Raw genomic sequence first — 23339 nt, 5'->3', positions numbered from 1 at the left:
CCTTCCTGAATGAAGAAATCATCCAAGGAATGCCACTAAAACAATCCCCAAGGCTGCACTCACAATGCGCGCCGGGCAATCGTTAGCTTACTCTCAGATACGTTTTAGACCATACATCATTGCGAATGAAATATAACTAAAACAACAAAAAAGGTTTTGAAATGCTTGTGACACTGACAGATGTCTCCATTCACAACTAAATGCAAGTTATTTAGTGGCGTCGATGCCGCCATCACAAGCCTACCGAGTTCGTGCTGGTTTAGCTTGGCTTAGCGTGGTGGCGAACATTGCAGCATAGAAAATAAATTATGATATATCAGTGCTGGACTAGCTTCTGTTGCCGGCCGCTGTGGCAGAGCGGTTCTAGGTGCATCAGTCCGGAACCGCGTTGCTACGGTCGCAGGTTAGAATCCTGCCTTGGGCGTGGATGTGTGTGGTGTCCTTAGGTTAGTTAGGTTTAAGTAGTTCTAAGTCTAGGAGACTGATTATCTCAGATGTTGAGTCCGATAGTGCTTAGAGCCATTTGAACCATTTGTTAGTATCTGTCCCTGTTGTTATTTTAAAGATCAATGTCTAGAAAAATCCAAATATGTACCGATATTCCCGTCAGCGATGGGGGTACAACTATTTGTGGTCCACACCATACAATTAGAAGAACGAACGTTTTGTCTTTAGAAATAGAAGACAAGAATATATTAGGATGAGGCTTTGCTGTGGTTGGACTATAATGTAAGATTCCAATATTCTGCTTAATGCCTTTTTAGTTGGAGATGGAAAAAGCAGATGGTAGAAAGAATAATTAAATTTATAGTTGTTTGTATGTCCCATTTTAACTAATACACAAGATGTTCATTTTCGATATATTCGCTTTTATACTTCTGGCAGTGTGTAGTACCATAAGGTGCTCAAAATTTCATGCTTTAGATCTGCCACGTCTAGACTTTCGAATAAGTGTTCATAGTTGCTACGAATTTATTTACTATTCATCTTAGAAAATTAATGTAATGGAAGCAACTCTAAGTATAACTGCATTTCAATGGACGTTGTCACGATCATTCCATGACAAAATTATCAAGTTCTCTTTGTTCATAAGATGCTTGCATTTCCATTTTTCTGCTTTAAATGAAATAAAAGTACGCCATTCAACGTTGCCCCAAACAGCACAGGTAAATGAATTACTGTCACTTGATGCGTTAAATTCTCATGCAGTTCAAACCAGTTTAAAGAAGAATGGTGTGTCAATGTTTCTGAGTCCGTGTAGTTGTTTGTGCCCTTACTTGGTCCCAACTGTAATGAATCCTCACTCTTTAGCAGCTGAGGTCGAAGATAACACAGGTAAACCCAGAAGTGTTTATCAGCCATCCAACCATAGTCATCTTACATCGTAATGGTTTCATGGACCTATTGCTTTTGTTTTCACATTATAATGACTAGTCGAATTCTGAAGCACATAAGAAATGTGTATTGGGTGCGGACTCACACCGTGGATATCGATTGACATTTAGGAGAGTCTTTTCTTTACGTCAAGAACTAAAAAGCTTCCCATGAAAAACTTTTATTCATATTGCAGAAAGGACAAGAATAGATTTCCGTAACAGCTGTAGAACATTCAACACAAAAATTTAGAAACAGAACTATTTTCAAAGGAGAATAATCCAAGAAGCAAAGTTGTTTATAATGACGGAGTAAGTTGAATTTGTACCCATTCACTTTTTCGAAGAACTTCGTAGTGGGCTCACTGCCTCTATTTCGTAATACACAAGCTCTTGAATTTTAAGTTTTGCAAACATTTGCCTCTGAACTGGAAGGGAGTTTATTGCACTCCTGAGACTCAGCAAGAAATGATAAGAATCGTTAGTATAGGAGATGTCTTGGCGTGGCTTCATTACAACTAATTTGTCCTTTTCGGGCCTTAGAAATTCTTCTTCAGAATTTTGCCCACTACTTTTCTTCTTTTCTGTTAGTGATGCTGTACTTAGCCCTTGCGGGCGTTCATCAACTTCAGCTAATGATGATATCTCAAACTGATCTCCTTCATCATGTAGTCCAGAGAGATCGAAGGGAGAAAATTATTGAGCAATTCAGCTTGGCTCGTGGATTGTACACTCCTAGAAATTGAAATAAGAACACCGTGAATTCATTGTCCCAGGAAGGGGAAACTTCATTGACACATTCCTGGAGTCAGATACATCACATGATCACACTGACAGAACAACAGGCACTTAGACACAGGCAACAGAGCATGCACAATGTCGGCACTAGTACAGTGTATATCCACCTTTCGCAGCAATGCAGGCTGCTATTCTCCCATGGAGACGATCGTAGACATGCTGGATGTAGTCCTGTGGAACGGCTTGCCATGCCATTTCCACCTGGCGCCTCAGTTGGACCAGCGTTCGTGCTGGACGTGTAGGCCGCGTGAGACGACGCTTCATCCAGTCCCAAACATGCTCAATGGGGGACAGATCCGGAGATCTTGCTGGCCAGGGTAGTTGGCTTACACCTTCTAGAGCACGTTGGGTGGCACGGGATACATGCGGACGTGCATTGTCCTGTTGGAACAGCAAGTTCCCTTGCCGGTCTAGGAATGGTAGAACGATGGTTTCGATGACGGTTTGGATGTACCGTGCACTATTCAGTGTCCCCTCGACGATCACCAGTGGTATACGGCCAGTGTAGGAGATCGCTCCCCACACCATGATGCCGGGTGTTGGCCCTGTGTGCCTCGGTCGTATGCAGTCCTGATTGTGGCACTCACCTGCACGGCGCCAAACACGCATACGACCATCATTGGCACCAAGGCAGAAGCGACTCTCATCGCTGAAGACGACACGTCTCCATTCGTCCCTCCATTCACGCCTGTCGCGACACCACTGGAGGCGGGCTGCACGATGTTGGGGCGTGAGCGGAAGACGGCCTAACGGTGTGCGGGACCGTAGCCCAGCTTCATGGAGACGGTTGCGAATGGTCCTAGCCGATACCCCAGGAGCAACAGTGTCCCTAATTTGCTGGGAAGTGGCGGTGCGGTCCCCTACGGCACTGCGTAGGATCCTACGGTCTTGGCGTGCATCCGTGCGTCGCTGCGGTCCAGTCCCAGGTCGATGGGCACGTGCACCTTCCGCCGACCACTGGCGACAACATCGATGTACTGTGGAGACCTCACGCCCCACGTGTTGAGCAATTCGGCGGTACGTCCACCCGGCCTCCCGCATGCCCACTATACGCCCTCGCTCAAAGTCCGGCAACTGCACATACGGTTCACGTCCACGCTGTCGCGGCATGCTTCCAGTGTTAAAGACTGCGATGGAGCTCCGTATGCCACGGCAAACTGGCTGACACTGACGGCGACGGTGCACAAATGCTGCGCAGCTAGCGCCATTCGACGGCCAACACCGCGGTTCCTGGTGTGTCCGCTGTGCCGTGCGTGTGATCATTGCTTGTACAGCCCTCTCGCAGTGTCCGGAGCAAGTATGGTGGGTCTGACACACCGGTGTCAATGTGTTCTTTTTTCCATTTCCAGGAGTGTATTTCTGATGACAATGAACTTCCTCTGCTTATAGAATTAAAATATCATATTTTTAAAAATGAATGAGGTGAAAGCTAGGCCAAGTGGAATTGCGTTTCCGTGATCTTTTTCCTGGATATCCTGATCTCACCTTACGAAGTTTCTTCAGCTCTTCTCTATAGCTGTCTCTAAGGTGTTTTCATTTAGATTTCGCTGTTTTATCTGAAAGAGTAATGGAAATGGAAATTCTGTGTGGCTAGGGCCTCCCGTCGGGTTGACCGTTCACCTGGTGCAAATCTTTCGAGTTGACGCCACTTCGGAGACTTGCATGTCGATGGGGATGAAATGATGATGATAAAGACAACACAACACCCAGTCCCTGAGCGGAGAAAATCTCCGACTCCACCGGGAATCGAACCCGAACCGTTAGGTATGACATTCCGTCGCGCTGACCACTCAGCTACCAGAGGCGGACTAAAAGAGTATTAAAACTGCGTAAGGAAATAGGCTTTTTAGTTCCCAACTGCTAGAGAAGTATGAAAACTAGGTTAAATAAATACCTGTTAGAACAAGTAATGAAAACTGTTAAAAAGCTTTTCATGTCGTCATGTTCGAGTAGCAAGTTTACCAAGTTGTATCTCACTTGTCTGTCCACTTGGACATCCTGTCATGCTCTAGCATCATCTTACCCGATATAAATCCAGTTGTGTCATTGGTGGTGAAAGAAGACTGAATGGATATATGGTAATCACTCACCCCTTTTCTTTTAGAAACGCCGAGTGCTTCCTTATTTACAGAAACTGACAGTCAAATGCATGGGAGAAAGGATTTCCTAAATTGCATGTGATATCTGTACTAAAAATACTTACAAATCCAGTGATTCCTGCAACAATTTCTACAAATACAAATGATATTATTAAATTACGCTCCAAGCAACTGTTGGTGATACACTTTTAGTCATAAATGTCGGAGTCTACAGTAATCACTCCGATGGAAAGTTGTTCAAATAATGTGTTTAGAGGAAGAGGCTTACCGATGGCGAACTTCAAGAAATGTGGCATGAAGCACCATATGTCATTCTGGAACATGATACTTAACCATTTGTAGAGATGCTGTTAAGACCTTTTCCTTGCATACGTTTGAACAACGAGAACAGAGTGTCGAATAATACGCATGCCAGAGCTAGAAAGGTTGTCCGTTGCACATTCGGCGTAGTGATAGATGCATGGAAACCACTGAAGAAAACTGAAACATCCATTGATATGCATCATCACATAACCAAGTGCGTTTGCCATTTTAATATAGCCATCGACAGGTAGGATGCAACGTTAAAGCTGAACAATTTTGTCACAATGCTGATATGCAAAGGAAGTCGGAATCTCGTTTTTTGAATATTTATTTACAAATACAACTTAAAATATATTCCACAACTCTTAAACAATAATTTTGAGGTTCACAATATTTACTAATTTATTATATCTGCGTATCGGTCCAATATAAATGAAACAAAACTAATTACAAAGGGTGATAATTTACATTCGAGTCTACAATCTGAAATGCACTTCTTTCCATAGTCTGAAAATTGCTGAAAATTGTGGGTTTTGCTCTATCTCTGATTCCAAACAGGTGGACACAGCTTAAATTCATATGTATGTTGTTCTACATCCGTTAAAGTAAGGCCTTTGCGACAATATGTCACAGAGAAAAGTTTATGCTAATGTGCTGCTGCCTCACTTTACCACGCTTTGCCATCTGGTTGGGATGCTTTTCCCTCGCTTATGTATCCCATCAGGCATAGCATTCATGAAAGCATAAAAAATTAAATTTATGTGTGTGTGTGTGTGTGTGTGTGTGTGTGTGTGTGTGTGTGTGTGTGTGAAGGGGAGGGGGGCGTGCCACATACATACATACACACACACACACACACACACACACACGCACACACACACACTTGATCTATGCAAGAACAGTACTCACAGTGGTTCATGTAACACGAACTATATTAACGTATTATAACCTGTTCAAGATATCAGGGAAAGCTTTCCATTAAATGATAGCACACAAAGGTGGAATTATTTTGGTATATCACTAATGCTTGTAATTGTTCCGCCACTAAAACGTTAAGGAATTTGTCTTTTAATTTAAAAAAGGACTATTTTTCATTGACAGCGATAGCTGCTGCCGAATGGGGTACAGTGACAGAGGTGAATAAACATTATGAACGGTGCCTATGCAGTGCGACCGCCAGTGTGACCCCGGTATTGAAAGCAATGGGTTTGGTATCCAGGTGTGTACTGGTCCAGTCTGGTGCGTCTCGGCCAAGGACGGAGTGTGGACACACCTTTAAACGCTTGCAGTGTGTTTGCTTTCAGACGTTTCATGCCGTACATGCCAACGACCATCTCTGTACAAGGGAACGTAAAATGTGATTCATCTGGAAAGGTCACCTGAGGCCACCCAGTGGACCTCCTGTTGCTGCACTTGTGGGCAAATTCTAGCCATCCTTCCAAATGAACAGCAGTCAGCATGAGTGCAAGAAACAGGCGCCTGCTGCGAAAGCCCATACGCAGCAACATATGCTGAACGGTCGTTGAGGAGACGCTGTTGGTAGCCTCTTGGTTCATCTGAGCAATCAGCTGCTCAGTACTTGCATGTCTATTGCCCCCTTCACTTCTTCGCAGACGCCATTCACACATATCATCCATAACCTCTGGTCCACCACAGTTGCCTCGGCACCAGATTTAGATGTAGCATTTTGCCATACACGGCATTAACACTGCTTCGCGAACAGTTTACAAACTTATCTGACACGGAAATGCTTCCAACCTTGGCCTGAAATCTAAAGTTCATGTTCTTGTGAATGTCAGAAAAATCACTCCACATTACAAAGACTGCACTGTTGTCTGCATCCAACCCTCCCCCCCCCCCCCCCCCCCCAGCATCCAGCATGCTTTATACACTCCTGGAAATGGAAAAAAGAACACATTGACACCGGTGTGTCAGACCCACCATACTTGCTCCGGACACTGCGAGAGGGCTGTACAAGCAATGATCACACGCACGGCACAGCGGACACACCAGGAACCGCGGTGTTGGCCGTCGAATGGCGCTAGCTGCGCAGCATTTGTGCACCGCCGCCGTCAGTGTCAGCCAGTTTGCCGTGGCATACGGAGCTCCATCGCAGTCTTTAACACTGGAAGCATGCCGCGACAGCGTGGACGTGAACCGTATGTGCAGTTGCCGGACTTTGAGCGAGGGCGTATAGTGGGCATGCGGGAGGCCGGGTGGACGTACCGCCGAATTGCTCAACACGTGGGGCGTGAGGTCTCCACAGTACATCGATGTTGTCGCCAGTGGTCGGCGGAAGGTGCACGTGCCCATCGACCTGGGACTGGACCGCAGCGACGCACGGATGCACGCCAAGACCGTAGGATCCTACGCAGTGCCGTAGGGGACCGCACCGCCACTTCCCAGCAAATTAGGGACACTGTTGCTCCTGGGGTATCGGCGAGGACCATTCGCAACCGTCTCCATGAAGCTGGGCTACGGTCCCGCACACCGTTAGGTCGTCTTCCGCTCACGCCCCAACATCGTGCAGCCCGCCTCCAATGGTGTCGCGACAGGCGTGAATGGAGGGACGAATGGAGACGTGTCGTCTTCAGCGATGAGAGTCGCTTCTGCCTTGGTGCCAATGATGGTCGTATGCGTGTTTGGCGCCGTGCCGGTGAGCGCCACAATCAGCACTACATACGACCGAGGCACACAGGGCCAACACCCGGCATCATGGTGTGGGGAGTGATCTCCTACACTGGCCGTACACCACTGGTGATCGTCGAGGGTACACTGAATAGTGCACGGTACATCCAAACCGTCATCGAAACCATCGTTCTACCATTCCTAGACCGGCAAGGGAACTTGCTGTTCCAACAGGACAATGCACGTCCGCATGTATGCCGTGCCACCCAACGTGCTCTAGAAGGTGTAAGTCAACTACCCTGGCCAGCAAGATCTCCGGATCTGTCCCCCATTGAGCATGTTTGGGACTGGATGAAGCGTCGTCTCACGCGGTCTGCACGTCCAGCACGAACGCTGGTCCAACTGAGGCGCCAGGTGGAAATGGCATGGCAAACCGTTCCGCAGGACTACATCCAGCATGTCTACGATCGTCTCCATGGGAGAATAGCAGCCTGCATTGCTGCGAAAGGTGGATATACACTGTACTAGTGCCGACATTGTGCATGCTCTGTTGCCTGTGTCTATGTGCCTGTGGTTCTGTCAGTGTGATCATGTGATGTATCTGACCCCAGGAATGTGTCAATAAAGTTTCCCCTTCCTGCGACAATGAATTCACGGTGTTCTTATTTCAATTTCCAGGAGTGTATATCCTCCACTGCTAGTGCTGCCACACGCTCTGAGTGATTACTGCGCGCTGAAGTCGACACTGGCGGTGATCACATTACTGTGGCTGGAGCGTGCATGATAATTGTATAAGAACACATATGGAAATGTTTCTTCTAGTACTTACTAGTGGCGATGTATGACATATCGGCCGCGTCGCATTTGTAGCAGGCAGACACTAGGACGTGAAAGTCCTTATACACTTGTGAGCGACATGCTCACGAACGGCCTCGGGGAACTGAACCCGATGCGCAGAGCCTCCGCTTAGCATGCTGTGAGTAAAATTGCTCGCGACCGTGTGCCCAATTGTGAGCACGCTAGTGTGTCGCCACCACTGTGTCTTAGCAACACTTGGTGCTCGCCGAAAAATTTGACAGCCAAAGAACCGGGCCCAGTCTCTCACGAGCTGCTCACGAGGAACGTACACACTTTCGAACAACGTGCTCGCAGTCGGCTCACGAGCTGCTCGGTTCGCACCTTAAGGCGGCGCTCCCGGATGTGCTGGAGAGCGCCGCAGGTGCCCCGCCCTTCTACGACGTCCCTGGCACGGGAGGCTGGGACAGGCATTGCTAGTCTGCAGGCAGCGGTGAGTCGTTAGTGTTAGCCGGGCACTGGCAGCCCATAATGACGGCACTCAGAGCGCCTCGCCGGCCATTAGCCGCGCAGATACCGCCACTCGGCCCTTTGTTTCTGCTCTTTATTTCCCCCGCCGTTTGCGCGCCACTTCCCTCCTGCTTTCTCACTCCATCCCGGACCGGCAGTCAGCGGGTGTGAACAATGTCCGTGCTGCCGCTGCCTTTACGGCTGCCAGAAAAAAGCCCCATACCTGTCTTTCACCCGTCTCTACGTCATCACCGCCGGTAAGATGCAGGATACAGTAGTACAGTGTGCCCAAGTTAATACCAGTGCCGTTTCAATAATACGCACGTACGTTCATAGGAAATCATAATTTTTTTCAAAATCAGATAACACCTCTAATAATTCCAACAATAATAATAATTTAAAAATTGCAGTACACACTAAAAATAGGAGCCCTGTTTCTCTACGCATTTTTGAGCTCTTAAAATCGTATTTCAACTCCCTTTACACAGATTTGTAACATCGGTTGTGTCAGTTCTCGAGAGTACGTTTTCCTTCAGTTGGTCTGCCACATTAGACGTCTATTCATACAGTCTGCGGCTCTTAAATGCGGACAAATTTCAATTGGAATTTCCCGCCCACTGAAATAGTTCGATTCTTCGTGTACCTGAGATCAAATTTTTAAGATATTGCGGCCAAGTATAATACTTCGGAGAAGTCTGGGGAAGGTTCTGCTAACCCGTTGAGGAAACCTTATCCGAGGGAACGCCTGTCACGAACAGCGGCAGTCATCGAAAAGTCTCAGGCGCCGATTCCGGAGAACGCGCAGCAACTACTGAGGACATTGAAGTCAGTATTGAATGCCATCGAGCGAACAATGCGTGGGATGCAGAGGACGACCTCTTACGAGCCCTTTAGTCCAGAACCGGCTCTCTGATAACAATGTCAAATTAAACAACCTTCAACCATCTAGTTTCCAAACTTATTTTATGTGGCTACCAGTTTCGGTGATTTACTAAGCTATCTTCAGGCTATAGCAAGCAGAAGCCTAATAATACCAGTATTTCTGGGCACTGTCTTGATCAGAACCGAGGTGGAATCTTCCTATTCGTCGGTCAGGAGCCTGAAGATGACGTAGTAAATTGCTGAAACTTATAGCCAAATAAAATAACTTTGCAAACTAGACTGCTGGAAGGTGTTTAATTTGACATCCTCTATCGAATAGCCGAGTCCCACAATCATCCATGAAGGGATGGACATACAGAGACTTGAAAACTTCTGGTCAAAGCAGTTCTGGCACCGAATATCCCGGATTGGAACCACCTCGACTATTATGTTAGGAGCGTAGTCGAAAGAGTTACCAAAAAGACGAGGCATTTGTGAATATGGATAGCGCTGTGCGGTTGAAGCGGGTTACATCGACCAATGTTACTCTTCATTGATACCACTGCTTGTATGTAAATAGATTTTCATTTTCATTTGTATTTTGTTTTAATAAATTTGCTTTTCTAAATAAAGGTTCATTTGTCCAGATCTGAGCGCCCTGTATACTTTCCACTTGAAATATTCCCTGGGTTTAATGGTTAAAATGTAAGCATTAAATCCGAATGGAAATTTGGCAGAATCTGACTGAGGGCTTCTTTTGCTACAAAATTGTTTCTCAACGCTTCAGGCTGGTATCTGGGCTGAGAGGATTCCAATTGGGGATGTATTGGAGTCGATTTCCAGTTTAAGTATTCGATTGACCACAGAGGGACAGCTCCCTGAGACCTTGGTCGGGATGAGTAGTTTGAGCCACAAAGGTAAGTCAATAAATATCTGGAGTTTCACTCTAACTGTCGGTATGTTATCTATACAGCTTTGTGTGCTCACCAGCTGCTAGGTGGAACCTTGCCTTTGCCTGTGGCTGATTGCAGAGTTATGACATCAGTCTTCTTTGCGCTATTACAATATAAAAATGATCACCCCAATCTCTGTATGCACTATAAAAGAACACTGTTCTGTAACCTGTTTTCTGTCGTCTGAAGATGTGCCAGGAGCGGTGATTGATAAAAGTCTTTTATCACAATATGGGTACTACGTTTTGTGAGAGTGAAGTGTTTCCCATGGACAACACACTTCAGAAGTGGCCGAACGAGCATGGTGGATGAAACAGTGGTGCACTCAGCTGCAGCCCAATTGATGCCAATATTGAACAAGCCCGCGCCTCGATACTGAATAACAAATGAAAGACTGTTAATGGTGTGGCAAACCATATGCAGATTAGTCATGGTTGTACATATGAAATCATCCATAACAGGCACAAGCTGCATACAGGGTGCTTCCGTAAGAGCGTGCAGAAATTTAACAGGACATTGAGGATGCTCCACTGAATAATTTGAGGTAGCGAACTTGGGGTCGGTGAAGCCAGCTCAAGGAGGTATGGAAGCAAACTTGTGTACTGCTGTGCCTAACATTACTGTTTTCCAACTTATTTACAACTAACATGAGTACAACTTTGGACGTACTGTGCTATTTATTGGCATGTACATTATTTATTTCCTACAAGGACATAAGAACGACGAGCCAGCTGAATGGCCACCTGCACATGAAGTTCGCGCAAGGAGTTCTGCCTAAGTCGTTGGAGAACGTACCCGTGGCTGTTCGTGAGAGGAAGTGAATACAACATGAAAGGGCACCGCCTCACTTCGGTGTGGATGTCCACAACCAACTCTATCCTGTATTCCCTAGTCGCTGGATTGGAAGGAGCTGTCGGTACACCACGGCCTGTGAGCTCACCTGACCTGAATCGTCTTGTTTATTTTCTATGGGGATATTTAAAGTCACTTGCTTGTGAGACCCCAATGGATACGGAGTTGGAATTAGTTCACAGAATTGGAGCTGCCTGTGATGTGATTTTAAACACTCCAGGGATATTTGTCAGGATACGTCAGAATCTTCAAATGGTTCATATGGCTCTGAGCACTATGGGACTTAACAGCGGAAGTCATCAGCCCCCTAGAACTACTTAAACCTAACTAACCTAAGGACATCACACACATCCATGCCCGAGGAAGGATTCGAACCTGCAACTGTAGTGGTCGCGCGGTTCCAGACTGAAGGTCAGAATCTTGTTCGCCGATTTCATGCTGGCACTGATGTTGATGACCTTCAGATTCAACACATTCTGTGAGATACAGTACAAATGGTACGTTCACTATGTCAATGATGGTATTTGCAGTAAAAAATGTAAATAAAAAGTAACAGTAATGTGATTTTATTCCTATTATCTCCTTAAGATGGCTTCTTCGAGCCCAGGTTACCTACCTCAAAGTCTTCAGTGGAGCATCCTCTACGTCCTCTTAAATTTTTGCACGCTGCTACGGAAACATCCTGAATAGTATGTGTGAGATGGGTTCAAAAACAGCTCAATGAAGATCACCAGCGTAACTGTGCTGAAAATCTGTCACCACCTACTGCATCGCCATGCCAACAATGTTGAAACGTTTGTCAATCGAGTCATCACTGGAGAAGGTTCACATAACGATGCTTTACAGGCCCTCAGCTCAGCTCTGATCAATAGGTCAAGGAAGCAGTGTAACGAAAAACTTTTTTTTTCAGTGGAATGCTTGTGCAGTGGTGGAACACTGCACTGAAAAGCAGGGTGAGTATGATCGAAGAATGTGATAAAACATTTTTGTACTCTTGTTGTAATAAATTATAAGACTTGGTTGCAGATTCTTAAGGACTTACCCTCGTACTCGTATTTTAATTTAGTTCTGTGACAATGATGCAGACAAAAATAAATTTTTTTGTATATACGAGGGCGGTTCAGAAAGTAACCTACGATTGGTCACAGTGCGGGTTGTGGGGGGAGTAGCGACGCCATCTGTGCGTTCACGCACTCAACAGGTCAGTCGGCATCAAGCCGTGGTCGAGTGAACGTCGTACCTGCGCTAGTTTAGTTTTTGTGGCAGTTTGAAATGTGTGCTGCAATAGAAAACCCCGCCAAATGTGAAGCGCGTGCTGCCATAAGGTTTTTTACAGCCAAAGGATATTCTGCAGCAGCTATTCATCGTGAGCTTTGTGCCGTGTACAGACCAAGAGTTATGAGTGAAGGAGTTGTCCGTGAATGGGTACGTTTATTTAAAAGTGGACGAGAAAACGTTCATGATGAAGAGAGGAGTGGTAGACCATCATTGGTGACTGACGAACTCGTTCAGACAGTTGATGCAAAAGTTCGTGAAAATCGACGTTTCTCAATGTCGGAGTTGTCTACTGGTTTTCCACAGATTTCTAAGACTCTCTTGTACGAGATAGTGACAGCAAGATTGGGTTACCGTAAGTTCTGTGCACGATGGGTGCCCAAAATTCTTACCGACCACCACAAAACTCAAAGAATGGCCTCTGCATTAGACTTTCTGTCACGTTATGAGGACGAAGGAGAACCATTGTTAAACAGAATCGTGACCGGTGACGAAACCTGGATTAAGTACGTGAACCCTGAGACAAAAGAACAATCAAAGATGTGGGCACATTCAAATTCGCCTACCAAACCAAGAAAAGCCTCGCAAGATTTTTCTGCCAGAAAACTGATGGCAACGGTGTTTTGGGATGCCAAAGGGGTGTTGTTGGTTGAATTCATGGAACGTGGTACGACCATTAATCAAGACGTGTACTGTGAAACAATAAAAAAGTTACGACGGGCTATACAGAACAAACGCCGTGGTATGCTGACTTCCGGTATCGTTTTTTTGCACGATAACGCCCGTCCTCACTCTGCTCGCAGAACAACGGCCCTTCTTGAGTCCTTCAAGTGGGACGTTATCAACCATCCACCTTACAGCCCAGACCTGGCGCCAAGTGATTATCACCTCTTCATGCATTTGAAGAAATGGCTCGGGTCACAGCGGTTTGATGACGACGAAGAGCTCAAAGATGCGATCACAGGCTGGCTCCAGGCACAAGCGGGTGATTTTTATGCAGAAGGAATTTCAAAGCTTGTGAAGAGATACGATAAGTGCCTCAATCGCTATGGAGATTATGTAGAAAAATAGTGCAAAGATGTAGTTGTAAGATGTATATATTAAAATATTTTTATTTAACTTGGTGTATTTTTTTAAATCAACCGGAGGTTACTTTCTGAACGGCCCTCGTATTTGTGAGAATATGTACATGCGTAACTAAATTGTGGTGATTAATTTATGTTGATGCGCTCCTGTATATATCATCACGTACTAATGCATCAGACATTTGCCATTAAGGTACGCACGTGTTGTGTTGCCTACTGATTAACTGCAGTGGAACTTGAAACAACACAGAGAGAGAACAATAAAATATCAGAGACTTAACTCTGCACAGTTAGAAAGAGTTTTGTATGATTTGAGATGCAATAAATCAATTTTTTTCAGAATTATAGTAGACTCTCAGTTCAAGTGGGTCATTTGGAGACGATAATGATGATAAAAGCAACAAATAAACGAAGAAAAATAGCAACAGTGACAACAGTACATCAGTGAACACTCCCCTAAGACAATGGCCATTGTCCCGACGCGCAGGAATGCAGCGACCACCTCCGTCTTCCTTCACGCAAACTCGCTAATGGGGAAATAAATGAACGGTAACGACCTGGCGGGCCCGCAAGATTGGAGCCGAGTTCGCTTTGGTACCTTTCCAAGTCTCCCGTCCGGAGCAGCGGTTCTCCTGGGGAAAGTCTGCCGACCGACTATTGGGGGAGGGGGGAGGAGGGGGGGAGGAGGGTGCAGTCGGACGGCTGCTCGGCCGAATGGAAAACGAGAGCCGAGTGAAAGTTGGCACGCCTGCACGGTTCCTCCCCGAATTAATTTGTTTGTGAGTCCGGAGCGGCGAGCGGGAGGCAGCAGGCGATGCGGCGTCAGCTGGCGTGCGTCTCGTCAGCTACCCAGGGGTTTGTAGGCCGCGAGGCGGGCTGAGTGGAATCGCATGTGACGCAGGCAGCTGTGTAGGGACATGGCCGCCAGCCGGCCTTCCAGGAGGGTGGGATCTCCTCTCCGCGTGCTGTACTGGACTAGGGCTGTTGGTAAAATGTCGATATATCGACATCCGCTACTACACATCATCACGTCCAGTCTTTCTCTTTGACTGTGTGAAGCAGGTATAGGTGGCACAAAAGAAAATGTCCGATTGCACTGGGGGATGGGGATGTGAATGGAATAACAAGATTTCCGATGTGAAGAAATAGCGCACCGGACGCGTTAAAAAACAATTTTTAACGCAAATAGAGTGCTGTTTCTTCACATCGACATTCTTGGAAAAACAGCTGCTGAAAATTACGATCAAAAGTCTAAAAGACAAAATTGGTGTTTGCGGGGGACGGAGACGTGTGAAGGGAACCGCTGAGGTAATCGGCGCTCAGTGCCACCAACAGAAACTGCAACGTTTAGTTGCAGTACGCAATTTTGACACTACAACTGCTATGTAGCTTGCGTTGGCAGCATGAAAGAGAGAGGGAAGTCGACATGAGGTGTTCCCAACAAATCCGGTATGTGACGGAACCGAACGACGGGCCTATCGGAAAATCCCTTTCAGTTCTTGCTCTGAGGGGGATAGGCGGGCTGCTAGCTTGTTGATGTGAAGCTCTAAGACCGGCAGTATATTTACAATGTGCAGCCGATATTTTTATAGATCAGTACGTCGACATTTTTTCGTCGATATATAGACGTAAATGTCGTGTGACTAGAGCCTCCCGTCGGGTAGACCGTTCGCCGGTTGCAAGTCTTTCGATTTGACGCCACTTCGGCGACTTGCACGTCGATGGGGATGAAATGATGATGATTAGGAAAACACAACACCCAGTCCCTGAGTGGAGAAAAATCTGCGACGCAGCCGGGAATCCAACGCGGGTCCTTTAGATTGACATTCTGTAGCGCTGACCACTCAGCTACCGGGGGCGGACAATATATGGATGTATAGACTCCTTCCTTCAAGATTTCGAGGGCCGGTAATGATATAGTATAGTACGTAATATCGGATTCTCGATATTTTTAGAAACATCAGCATTCCTGTAACGGACTACTGGCAGCGTGAGGCTAGTCTCGATCGGTCCTAGGATGAAATATGAGCACCTGCATTCATAGGTCTACTTTTCAGGGCTGTTTTCATAGTTAACTTGTCATATGGTTGTGTTGTCTTATGTTTTACTGACGCTTGAAACTTAGCCCGGACTAAGACACAATCAATATCTGTACTGCGTGATACCGATGATAAGATCACCGATAACAGTGCCACTACGGTAGAGTTACTAAACACAGTTTTCCGAAGTTCCTCCACCAAACCAGACGACGAAAATATCCCAAAATGCGAATCAAAGACAGCTGCCAAGATCAGCAACTGGAGTAGATATCCTTGGTATAGTGAAGCAGGTTAAATAACTTTATAAAGTCAAGTCTTCTGGTCCGGGATGTATACCAGTTAGACAGAGAATGCTGACACAATAGCCGACACAATAGCTTATTTACAGTACCTAAAGACTGGAAAGCTGCACCAGTACTGGTCAACGGAAACAAGAGTAATCCGTAGAGTTACAGACACATATGACTTATAACTATATACATTAGCAACTTGAAACATATATTACGTTGAACATTTTAAGTTCACTAGAAGAAAACGACTTATTGACAGACAGACAACACAAATTTCTTAGGTTCGTCCCGAAAGCAGCGGACTCTCGAAGAAGTAGCGTAACCACACAGCTATAAATAATGTTGCAGTGCTATCTGCGACCACACATTACATTGGCGCCAAGAATGAAACGTCATCTGTGGCGTCCTTGTTTCTAATACGATGCATAATCCTAGAAGCAACCCCGTACAATCTCTTGACATTAAGTGGTCACTTCTACCCATTGCTGATTGCTGAGACCGTATCTACATTAGAGATGTTGACACGAATTGTAATTTACACAGCTTCTTAAATGACTGAGTTACAGTACTCTGAACCTACACTTGACTCTCTGCCTGTTAAAACAGGATTCTGGGCTTAGTTGTTGGTCTGTGTTTGGCAAGAGCAGAATTTTCTAAATTTTTGCACTTGATGTGCCACAGTTGTTCGATGTATCGCTGATAAGTGATTCGAACAGAATGTCTCGTATAATGATTGCCACATTCGCACGAAATAGTGAAACTGCTTAGGTTTTGAGCCCATTACTACCCTTCAATACATTTCGGATTTCCTTAGGCCTCCAAAATACGGGTTTAATCCATTTCCGTTAAGACACTGTGCACTGCTCATTCAAACCATGATGATTACAGACTTATTACCGATGTCAAACCATCCAGGCTATATCATCGTCACCTGGCGAGGAATGACTGCTAGTCAGACACACACCCAGTGCATGCAGTATCAATGACCAGGCTGCCCGTATGTAGAATGGGGAAGACGTGCCTGTTTCACCGAGGGCAGATTGCGACGGCCCAGAGGCTCACAACGATCATTTCAGAAAATGTACGACTTGTTGCGTGTTCGAGGAGTGGTATGGTGAGTGTCTTCAATACGTGGCAAAATCAAGGTGAAACCACGTCCAGAAGTCATATGATTGAGCGGCCTCCCTCCCCCCCCCCCCTCCCCATTACAGATGTCGAACGTTGTAGGGTGGGTAGGCTGGTAAAACAGGACCGGCAGCGAAATGTGGCAGAATTAACACCAGAATTTAATGATGTGCAGAGTACATGCATGTCTGAACACACAGTGCACCAAACACTCCTAACGATGAGTCTCCGCAACCGAAGATCCTTGTGAGTGCCAATGTTAACACCATGACATCAGCATTTACGACTGAAATGGGCACGTGACCATCGATACTGGACGTTGGCGCAGCAGCACAGCGTTGCACGGTCTGACGACTCCCGATACCTTCTTTATCATGCCAATATGAGTGCGCGAAATCCATTCTTCAGGGGGATACAGCTCCTTGACACTCGTTGTGCGGGACAGAGACAAGCTGGCGGGGGCTCCATTATGCTCTGGAGAACATTCACATTGGTATCCATGGGTCCAGAGGAGCTCATGCAAGGTACCATGACGGCCAAGGTGTATCGTACACTGGTTGCAGACCACATACATCCCTTCTTGACGATCATGTTTCCTGATGGCTGTGGCATTTTTCAGCAGGATAGTGCGCCATATCACAAGAACAGGATTGTGATGGAGTGGTTCGAGAAAACAGTGGCTAGTTCCAATTGATGTGCTGGCGCCCAAACTCGCCATATCTGAACTCGATTGAACACATTGGGAGGTGATTGAACATGGCGTCAGAGATCATCAGCCCTCTCCCCGGAATTTACGGGAATTAGGTTACCTGTGCGTGCGAGTCTGGTACCATCTCCCTCTGGGGACCTACCAAGGCCTTACTGCTTCCATGCTACGATGGTCACAGCTGTTATCCGTGCCAGAGGTGGATATACCAGTTATGACATACTCTGTCATAATGTTCTGGCTGATCAGTGTGCAAGTACACATCATAGTCATCTACCCAAAACATATATACACTTGACACTATATAACAGGTCGGAGGAAGGTAATGGCAAACCATCTTGACTTGTACCTTTCACAGAACGGCCTTGCGTGATTTCTGCACTTGCTCCCCTGCGCTCATTTCTCAGTATGGGACTCCTTTAACTTAGATCGAGGCTATATAACTCTAACATTCTGCGTGGTGTCTGTTTGTTCTATATCGTGTCTCCCTACCACTTTCGCGCAACGACGCTCTGAGCGTGTTTTTTAGGGAATTGACTAGTTTGAACCTGAGACCTGTTGCTGGTAAGGAGATGCCAGACCACACATGACATGTAGAATTCAGAAGAGTTCAGTGAGACTAGCGATGATATGACCAAATACTTAATGGTTTCAGCGTCAGCTCCACTGCACTCCCTGTAAAAGAATCTTAATACTAACTAAATTTAGTGAAAGGGGTTCAAGGCTTTCCTAATTTTAGTTAGCTGGTAAAATAACGTCGAAAAAGCAGTTAAGTTTACCATTGGAAATTTTATTCTACTCACAAAACATTGTTTATAAATTGCACTATTGATAAAAGGAAATGTTTTAATACAGGATGGTAAAAACCAACTGCGTTCAACAAAAATGTGAACGAATATTCCCTGAGTGGGTTTCCAAGTTCTACAATGGATCGAAGGATGACCTATGCCATATCACATCTATAATCTAGGTTTAAATTAAGTTTCACAAAAGAGAAAACTATCAAAATGGTCTACAGTGACCCTCAATTATCTTTAATTACTTATCTAACTTGTCGTAAATTACAGTGGCTGATGTGGCTTCTCAATAACTATATAACAGAAAAATCATCGCGTTTCAGATTTTTACTTCAAGTGGCAAATGTGAACACCATGAGCTTTAATTGATGATCGATACTAGTATTACGCAAAAAGGGGGTGTAACAGATGAGACTTCTGCAGTTCTGAGTGAAGCTTTATGCGCTGTTATGCGGCATCGTGTGCGTTCATTACCTTGTCGGTGTTCGTCAGGGGGCGGCGATCAACACAGCTCCGCTCACCTCGCCGTCTCGGAAGCAACTCTCTCCTAACTTCTCCTGCCTACAATGTACCGAAATTGGTTTAAAAAACTATCTGGCTGTGTTTTCATCTGACCAATCTCAATGGTAACCTTAAGCTCCACCTACAAAAATTCTGTCTATCCAATGAGAAACGTTATACTTTTCGTGGTAGGGCAATGTTTTTAAAGTTTGCAACGTAACAGAGACGCGAAAAAGTCTCACGCTAAAACTTGCCGCTGGTGTGGTTCTTTTAGTGTTGTAAGATCTATACTGTTCTTCTGGAGGGCTCTATCTTTTAACATGGGCTGGGCGTGGTCCTGACGTAACAGAGACGCGAAAAAGTCTCACGCTAAAACTTGCGGCTGGGTGTGGCCCTTTTTGTGTTATCGTAAGATCTATACTGATCTTCTGGAGGGCTCTAGCTTTTAACATGGGCTGGGGGTGGTCCTAACGGTTAGCTGGCAACGTGAGTGTCCGTCCCTTATCGTAGGGCCTTTAGCTTAACACGGTTCTGCTCTCGGCTTCTGGTCTCGTTTCTCCCCTCGGAACTGCGTCTGTCTCACGGTGGGAAGGTATGACATGCATTTAGGCATTCTTGTGTTAGTCTGTGGTATTCCATTTGCTCACTCGTTACTCGTATTACTTTGGTAAATTTAATGTCACGATTTATTTGGAGCTATGTGACATACTACTGGATTTGCTTATCATGTCAGGGTTTTCATGGAAGGTGTTCGATTTGCCTCACACCTTACATAACTTTATTCGGTGCCGCGATGATTCTCTTACGATTTGCTTCAACTGAAAGTGAAAGAGTGTTAAACACAGTTATCCTTTCGGGAGGATAGGGAGGATTATAGGAGCTATGTTCGTTGAAATATTGTTCGGTATGGGTATGTTTACGATAAACCGACTGTCTAAGCTGACCGTCCAAAATCCGCTCCAGCAAAGCCTTGTGGTGTTCACGTGATCACCGATATTAGTTTTCATCCTTCTACACATAAACGTATTGCACAGTGAGCTAGGTTGGTGGTGATTGCTTCCAGCAGTGGATTTCATCTGCGTTAACAAAAGGACTTCGAAACAGGGTCAGGAATAACATTAACAGCGTGATTAAAAAAATTTGCGATATTATAACGTGTTTCCAGAGTTGCTGAAGGAAGCGCTTCGAATCTTTTTTCTTTGACAATGTAGGTCAGTCCGCACCAGTCTCACTAAAAAGAATAAAAATACATACATTTTCCGATTTGTTTAGTGCGGCATCAGTTCGAATTTATTCCACCGTCATTTCTATGGAGAGCCGCAAAGCAGATGGACGAAGAAAATAGAGGGAGAAACGAAATTAAAGCGCTTGCTACACTCTAAATGAGAACGTAAAAATTAGGAACCGTTGTACCCAGAGAAACTGTACTCGATATGAATCTCACCGCGTCGAACCACAGATACAATTCGGCTGAAACGTCAGAGTCTGCACATTTACAGTGTAAGATAAAAATGACTGCACAGTCCGCATTTCAACATGCTACGAGCTGTTTCAGGGGAAGCCTTTTGCTTAGCATTTCTGGCTTGCGGGGCTTGCGGATGGAAGCTATGAAGAAGCCGTTACGTTTTGCAAACTGCAAAAATTGAATAGACTGCCAGGATGTCGCGAGTTATTGTCACAGCGATGTCTTCTTACTGCGTCTAAAACGTAGTCATCAACACCCAACGTGTCTCAGGTTTAAGAGAAACTGGGAACTATCTCATCCTTCGAAAATAGTAGGGCTGCTGTACCTGTGGGGACAACTTCGTGAGGTTGTCAGAGGTTTACTCGGAGCTGAGGTGAAACGAGTCAGGGTTGAGTGATAACGTTGGCAGTACTGCTGTGTCGACTTCCATGATACGCGAACTACAACATGTACAGGGTTAACTAACAATTCAAAGAGAGAAATTCGAAGTTTGTTCACGGTTGTTTACTGAGTATATTGGAATTACGGACACGTGGTCTCCGTTGGCTCGTTGCAATGGAAGAACGTAATATATACTATTTGTTACTCTGTGAGAATATCTCCACAGCTGTAAAATAGCATGTAAAATGCAATGACCAATACGTACAACGCAAACTACGGAATAACGCAACAAGACTCCAATGTTTGATACGGGTTTATTATGAATTGACATGCCGGGAAACAACCCCAAATGGCCCTAGGCATGCCACGTAATACTCGGCGCATGAGCGCCACGTGAGACTAAATCCTCTCGCCTTCTTACGCCATCAGCTTAGGCAATCTTACAATTTGAAGTTTGAAGAACACTACTTTTTCTAGCTAAAATCGACTTTCACTACTGATACGCACCTGATTCTAGTACTTACAAAATTTAGAGTTAACGTCTGCATTAATTTTGCCTCAATCTTTTGTTTCTTTAAACAGCGTCAGAAAATCCATTAAATCGTCTTATTCCTATGCCTCTTTACCACGATACAGTGCCTTTGAATGATACTCTTAGATCGAATTGTAAATGTAATTTGTTTTTACATAATGTTTACAAAAGACTTTCTTTCTTTCATTACCTTCACGGGAAAGTTTAAATTACTACTGTTAACGGAACAAAAAAAAATCCAGAATTTGACGGCCTAAGCTTGTAGTATAATAGGCGACAGGATATTCAGAATCTCGTGCGACACGTAGCAGCTCTATATGAGGTTTTTTTTGTAGGCCAGTTTGTGGTAGTTTCCCGGCTAGGTAGACCAAAGGTGTTTCATATCAAATTGTTCGTCCGGATTTCACCGCCACCACAGCGGTGGGTCGTAAACATTTATCGTTGACGCCCTCTAGCTGAAGGTTTGCCCTACAAGAAGTCTTCGGAGACGATGAGCCTCTCATATCAAAACAGTCAGAAAGTAGCCGTGAGAAACATCGGAAATTTTGATGGTGGAATTCCAGTTCACCCCGCAGAATTGGCTCTGAGCACTATGGGACTTAACAGCTGTGGTCATCAGTCCCCTAGAACTTAGAACTACTTAAACCGAACTAACCTAAGGACATCACACACATCCATGCCCGAGGCAGGATTCGAACCTGCGACCGTAGCAGTCGCGCGGTTCCGGACTGCGCGCCTAGAACCGCGAGACCACCGCGGCCGGCCCCCCGCAGAATTAAAACGAACGTCTTCACGACGTTGAACGCAATTGCGTTATCCGGTTCCAGAATACCAAATACAGAGAAGGGAGCATAGCAACATACTAAAATATTTACCTGTTTCGTTGTGGCACTTCTCGCACGGACGGTTTATCTGAAAAGGGATCGACGATCCTTCCCAAGCCTGAACCTGTGGTCCATCTCTAATGACGCCATCGTTGATGGAAAATTAAAGCCTTATCTTCGTTACGTAAATTCAGAAAACTGCAATCAGTCTATATTTTGTAGTAGGTATATATTCCACGAACCGGTTTTCGAAACTTTTCAAGCTCATCTTCAGGTTGTGGACGTGAGGTTACATAGAGCTTACTATTTCAAAAAAGTGATAGGTTGCTGTTTTCTCTGTTTATATTGAGTAAATATCCACGGGTTTTTAAGCAACCATAATGGATAAACTTAAACAGATATTCCGTCCTTCTCTTCACACTCCTTTTTACAAATCCAATATTACTAACGTCCATGTATATAAATAAAAATGTAACTGTTCGTTTGTTGTAAATCTTAAAGTTTTGAATCTTAAAGTTCAGCCCGATTTCTTCGAAATTTTGTAACAACGTTGCATCCGAATACGCGTGCGTTTTCATATTCCTACTAGTGGGCCATCTTATAACATAAAAATACACATTTAACATAACAGGGGAATCGTTTACCAAAACTTACGGGAAACCGTGCTTCATTTGAAAAAAAAGTGGTTCTAGAACAAGAGCCTGTAAAAGCGGGGGGGGGGGGGGGGGGGGGGGGGGGGGGGGAGGGACTTCTTAAAAATGTTGTGTTTTAAAGCTTTGCTGCGCATTTTAAAATTGCAGTTACAACACTTGTACTGGTAAAAAATAGAGTGTTACCACAAATCTCGAAAACTTCTTAGATTAACTTCAAATTTTTACACATTATTCCAATAAACGTTCGGATGGACGGATTTAGGCTGTATATGTTTAAATATGTATATAATATGTAAGTGTATTATAAATTATACACTATATAACAGGGAAAAGCTGTTAACAAAAATCTCGAAAAGGTCTGGGCTAATTTAGTTCAAATTCTTACAGGACACCGCAATAATCATTCACATGGACAGAGCCTATGTATGGCTTTAAACTAAGGTGTTTAGCTTTTCTTTTAAAACCGACTGTGTGAAATAAAATGCTTACTTCGG

This window comes from Schistocerca serialis, chromosome 8 (assembly GCF_023864345.2).
Source record: "Schistocerca serialis cubense isolate TAMUIC-IGC-003099 chromosome 8, iqSchSeri2.2, whole genome shotgun sequence".
In the NCBI taxonomy this organism is placed as follows: Eukaryota; Metazoa; Arthropoda; class Insecta; order Orthoptera; family Acrididae; genus Schistocerca; species Schistocerca serialis.
Note: the sequence above shows the minus strand (reverse complement) of the source record.